This window comes from Octodon degus, unplaced genomic scaffold, assembly GCF_000260255.1.
Source record: "Octodon degus isolate 3935 unplaced genomic scaffold, OctDeg1.0 scaffold00319, whole genome shotgun sequence".
Classification (NCBI taxonomy): Eukaryota; Metazoa; Chordata; class Mammalia; order Rodentia; family Octodontidae; genus Octodon; species Octodon degus.
In genome coordinates, this window is record NW_004524895.1 from 294,047 (window position 1) to 299,574 (window position 5,528).

Genomic DNA, 5,528 nt, shown 5'->3' on the forward strand with positions numbered 1-5,528 from the left:
CTCTGGGCAATTTAGGAAGTTAGCGAGACCCAAAATAAAAGATAAAGGCCAAAGGATGCAGCTTAGTGCAAAGGCCCTGGGTTTAAGCACTTGTACAAAAAACAAAAACAAAAACAAACCCAAAAATGGTGGAGTGGGGAGCCTAAGTTTCTCCCCGACTTGGAAGTTTGTCATCAGATTGCCCCCATTTCTCTTTCCCCTTAGTGGAGACCGCAAGGAACCCTGATGTTACTTCTTCAGGTTGGGATGGTATAAGAGGAGACCTAGTGGAGAATTAGAACTTTCGCCACCACCCAGGGGCAATAAGACCACACATTGTCAGTCGTATATGTTTACGAATTGTGCCAGTCTTAGCACGTAACAACCTTGGTTATTATTAAAGATAGAATAGGTCTACTTTGAGAAGTCTATCTCTGTCAGTGATGGAGAGTTTAGAGGTTGTTTTTTTTTTTTTTAAATGCTTTTGGCGCCAACCATGCCATATTACATATTGGCACTTCTCGACAGTGATTGGACAGATCTGTTGTCCATCATGTAGAACGCCATCAATTGGCTAAGCTCGATAGGCAGGACTTAGCTTGAACCCAGGATGTAAGACCTTAGCCCTCAGAAGGGATCCTCGGCTCTGAGGTGGAAGGACTCCTCGGCTCTGAGGTTTCGTGAGAGCAGGGACGAAACCACAAATTCTGTTCATCCTCTAATAATGGTGGGTAAATCACCAGTCTGAGGGGTTGTGAGATGGGGGGATATGCTTTAGAAACTTTCTGAAGGTGGTCCTTGTTTTCGGTCACAAGTTTCTGAGGATAATGGCGTTTGAGAGAAATTTAAATTATTCTCGTACTATTTCAGTCATCTTCAAACTCTTAAAAGTTAGAATCTTTTTCCCCCCTTTGGTACTAAGGATAGAACTCTAGACCTCGTGCTTGCCTGGCAGGCGCTTATGCCGCTGAGATATATCCCCAGCCGCTAAAAGTTATAATCTTTTACTTGTAATATTAAGAATTTAAGTAAAGTATATTAGAGTCATAGTTATCTATAGATAAAATTGGCCGGCAAAATGGCCCCCACAGTGATAATCATAGCATTGTGACCTCATTCAGGCCTTCTATGACCCACAGAAGTAACTGGAGGACATGCTGAGTAGTAGTTTTAATTTAGTTTGGTTTTTGTTTTGGGCATTCAAGTTAGTGGGGGCATAAGCCACTGTAATTTTCAAAAAGCATGTCAGACTTTCAACTTAAAATGTTAGTCTGATCGAATGTTTTTCTCCTAAGAAAGAACAAAGGATAAAAGGGGAGGGTGTGATCTGATCAATGAGAGTTTTTTGAAGATACAGAACAAATAGGAGATAATTTGTTGGGAAACTAGAGTCTGTAATATCGTACAGATATGGGAGAAGGCTGCTGTAATAGTGAATTCTGTTTTCTAACACAGCCCTTGAAGAATATGTCACAACCAATTAAATCAGACAAAAGAAGTGAGGATGGGGTCAGCTTAGAAGAAAATGGTGAGTAAATGAATTAGTAAAACTTATAGTTAAGTCTAAATAATTGTAAAAAGAAAAAGGGGGAGTAAAAAGCATTGAGATGTGTTATGTGCATGTACCAGCTCCCCATTACCATAATATAATCATTTTATATTGCAAACATGTATTAATAATTGAAAAAATAATTATTACCAATGTGTATAGAAAACAAGTAAATTATTTTTACAGAGAACATCAGGTAAAACTAAGCAATGAAAACTAGTAAGGTAGAATATTTCCCCAAAGAGAATTGGGATTAGGGAAACATTGTTCAAGAGGGCATTTTGTTTAGATTGTTTTACAGTGAGAATGTTTTCAAGTAATATTTTGTCCAAAAACTTTGAAATTTGAGTGATGCTAAAAGAATATGGCCATCAACTCTTAAAAGGTGGAGTTACATATTGATTGGCACAAAATTTTTAATAGCCTTTTTTTTTTTTTTTTTGTGGAACCGGGGATTGAACTCAGACCCTTGCGCTTGCCAGGGAAGCACTTATTCCACTGAGCCATCTCCCCGGCTCCTTAATAGCCTAATTTTTATTCCCTATTCCAATTATCCAAGTCATACAATAAAAATGATTGAGAATAGCTTTTTAAAATAGCCTGGCATATGATTCACCTTTTTAAAAGTCTGTACATATGCAAATATAATTTTGAAAATGAGGTCATTATAAGATTAGATTTTAACTTTCTTCATGTATTTATGTCTTAAATACTCCTTCTATTACCTGGTATCTTCAAGATAGCATATACTGGTTATGTGCTTTTCTGGTGACCTGATTGACTGTAATTTACTTAGTTTTATGCTTGCCTGCCTGCCTGCCCTTCTCTCTGTCTGTCTGTCTGTGTCTCTGTCTGTCTTTCTGTCTGTCTGTCTGTCTGTCTGTCTCTCTCTCTCTGTCAGGCCCCCTGCCTCAGCCTCAGGAGTGTTGGCAGTATAGCTGTGCACCTAGCGGTATTCTTTATTTTTGATTCCAGTTTTTTCTTTCAAAGTTTTAATTTTGTAAGTCAGTATTTGCAGTACATAATGATTAACTTCATTATGAGTTTTTTTTAATTAATTTTACTGGTGTACTTTTGATACACATGGTGATCATATTCATTGTAGGGAATTTGTGCCTTTACACAACATATCTTGATTCTTTTTTTTCCCCATTCCCATTCTCTCCCTTCAACTCTTCTTTCCATCATCATCATTTATTTATTTATGTTTTGGTGGAACCAGGGATTGAACTCAGGCCCTTGCGCTTTGCTTATTCTACTAAGCTATCTCCCCAGCCCCCTCTTTCCATCATTATTTACAAAAGCTTTTGTTTGTAATTCCCAATTATTGTCTTTTTTCTTTTCCTTTACTTCCCTCTCCTCTCCTTTTTCACTTGTTTCCCTTCCCATTTGAGTATTTTCTTCCCACTTTCCAGTATCTATCATCTATTTTAGTCCTTATTTACATTTTTAGGTTCTCACACAAGACAATCAATGCCATATTTAAACATGTGTGCATGATTTAATTTCCCCTAATAGAATGGTCTATCCATTTATTTTAATTTTTAAAAAATATTTTTTTATTTATTTTGATACAGGGTCTTGCTGCACAGTTCATACTCATAGTGATCCTTCTGTTTCAGCCTCCCCAGTGTTGAGATTATAGACATGCGCCACCACAACTGGTTTTGTTGGCCAGCACAGTACCTCCAGGATTCAGGGGTCAGCACGGCATTTGGTACTGGCCATCAAATCTGTGTCCTTCCTCTTGTTAGACAGGTGCTTAGACTGTCGAGCTATCTCCTTAGCCTAAATATCTTTTTTAAATGCTAATTTCTTTTCATATGATTATTTTCTTATCTTTTTTTTTTTTTTTGTCTTTTTGAGACAGGGTCTCATTGTGCAGCTCAGGCTGGCCAAGAGCTCACTTTGTAGCCCAAACTGGTCTCAAATTCTAGTCTCAAATTTGCAAAGATCCTCCTGCCTCAGCCTCTTGAGTGCTGGGATTATAGGCATGCACCACTATATCTAGTTTTTCATGTGACTTATCACGTGAGCTAAACTGCCAGACTTCACTAGATCCTGATTATGTAGTCATTAGAAACAGGGTTGGCCCTAAGCAACACTGTCAGTTCACAACATGTATTCTGAGAAATCTTTCCTTCTTTGTTGACAGTCTTACCTTCCTCACCCCTTTCTGTATTGCCTTCTAGTTTGGTTTACCTCACTTTGCATGGCTTTTGTATTAGTGCCCCCCAGCACTAATCTTAAGGAGACCTAGGACTCCTTGGCTAACTTGCATTTGAAGAGGGGTTCCATGCAAAGGAGGCAATGTTTAACCAAAGGAATGAAGAGATAATTTTGAAATTTTAGGCATTAAAGGGAGTAGGGAGCTTGTTAGTCCCATTCAAATCATAAGGCAGACTTTATATATAATTTTCCTCTCTCAACCTCGAAAGTGTGTAAAAATCACCCAGTAAGCTTCTTAAATATGTGGATAATGGAAGCCGTACGGATAGAGCGTCTGCTTGAATTGGGCTAAGTTTGGACCAGGACAAAGATTTTTTAATTCCACGAGTAATTCTGTTGTGCAGTCATGAGCAGCAGCTGTAATCCTACATTGGCCTTTTGCTTGTCAGAATAGGTCAAACACTAACCACTTACTAAGTCAAATTATTTTTTTTTTCTGGCTGACTCAGCAAACTCTAAGGGTCGGGGCTGGCACTTCATGTGGTGCCAGGGATCAAACCGTGGTCCCTGCGCTTACCTACTCTTGCCTAAGCAGGTGCTTTAGACTGCTGAGCTATCTTGCCAGCCCTACTAATCAAATTATTTAAATACAGGGTGGCCAAAAATTGAATATCGTATAAGATTATATGACATGAAATATAAAAATGACAATTTTATCATATTTATTCAGTAGAACAATCAACTGGTTGAAATGACACCTGTCCAGGGAACACTTGGGATAGTCAGTATGTGAACAAGTGTGCTACCTTAATGACCTGGCAGTACCAAACAGAAGAGTAATCTGTGGCTGGTCTGGTTCCCTACTTCTGGACTCCTAGGGGAAATGGCCTGCTTCTGTTAGCCCCTCAGTCAGCTTTGCAGATGATGTACAGGAATGGCAAAGCAAAAGTTCTGAGCTAAGGAACCAAGCTCAAATGATTAATGTACTGTGTCAGTCTCAGGTTGATTAGATCATTTTACACTGAAGATAAAAGGTTTTTTCGATGACATTTGTGTTATGTATTTATATTTTACTTAGCACTTATAGGTTCAACGTCTGTTAAGTTCCTTTTACAGAGCAAACTCAGGATAAGAAAATGATTAATTCATATCATATAGTTGGATCATTGTCTTAGTTACTATTCTCATTGCTGAGACAAAATTCTTGACCTCAAAGTTAAAAGAGGAAACATTTATTTAGCTCACAGGTTGTAGAGGTTTCAGTGGATAATCAGCTGGCTGTAAGAGAGGGTGGATTTGCAGAGGAAAATAGTTCATGGTGGGTAGAAGGCAGCAAAATAAATAAGAATCTTAACAGCATTTTTCTTCCCCCTCCCCCCCCCTTTTTTGGTGGAACCAGGGATTGAACTCAGGCCCTGTGCTTGCCAGACAAGCGCTTATTCTTTGCCCTTTTTATGCTCTGTGTAGGCTACTGGGATTAGGGCAGTGCCAAGCCAGTCATTAGATCAATTTAGGAATCACACACCCTTAATCCCAGTATTACACTATGAATCAGTCACATGTTCTAGCTCTACCCACCTCTGAGAAACTTCCCCCTATGACCACATAGGCTTTGGAGGGAGATAGATAGATAGATAGATAGATAGATAGATAGAGATATAGATAGAGATATAGATAACCATCTATGTATATCTATATATGTTTTTGCAGTTTAAGCTGGCCTTCAACTCAGAGATGCTTCAGTCTCCTGAGTACTGAGATTACAGGTGTGCACCACCATCACACTGGGCTGCTGGGTCATCATTGCTTGACTTGAGTTTTCTCAGCCATT

The 5,528-nt window shown here is 38.7% G+C and overlaps 1 protein-coding gene across 1 annotated transcript in view; it reads left to right on the forward strand.

The window, feature by feature from the left end:
• The first annotated feature begins 1,488 nt into the window (after positions 1 to 1,488).
• Cul4b (cullin 4B) overlaps positions 1,489 to 5,528 on the forward strand; it is a 58,842-nt gene continuing 54,802 nt past the window's right edge. The window contains exon 1 of the mRNA XM_023707924.1: positions 1,489 to 1,507. The gene's annotated coding sequence lies outside the window, so the exon portion shown is untranslated. The remainder of the gene's footprint in view (positions 1,508 to 5,528) is intronic.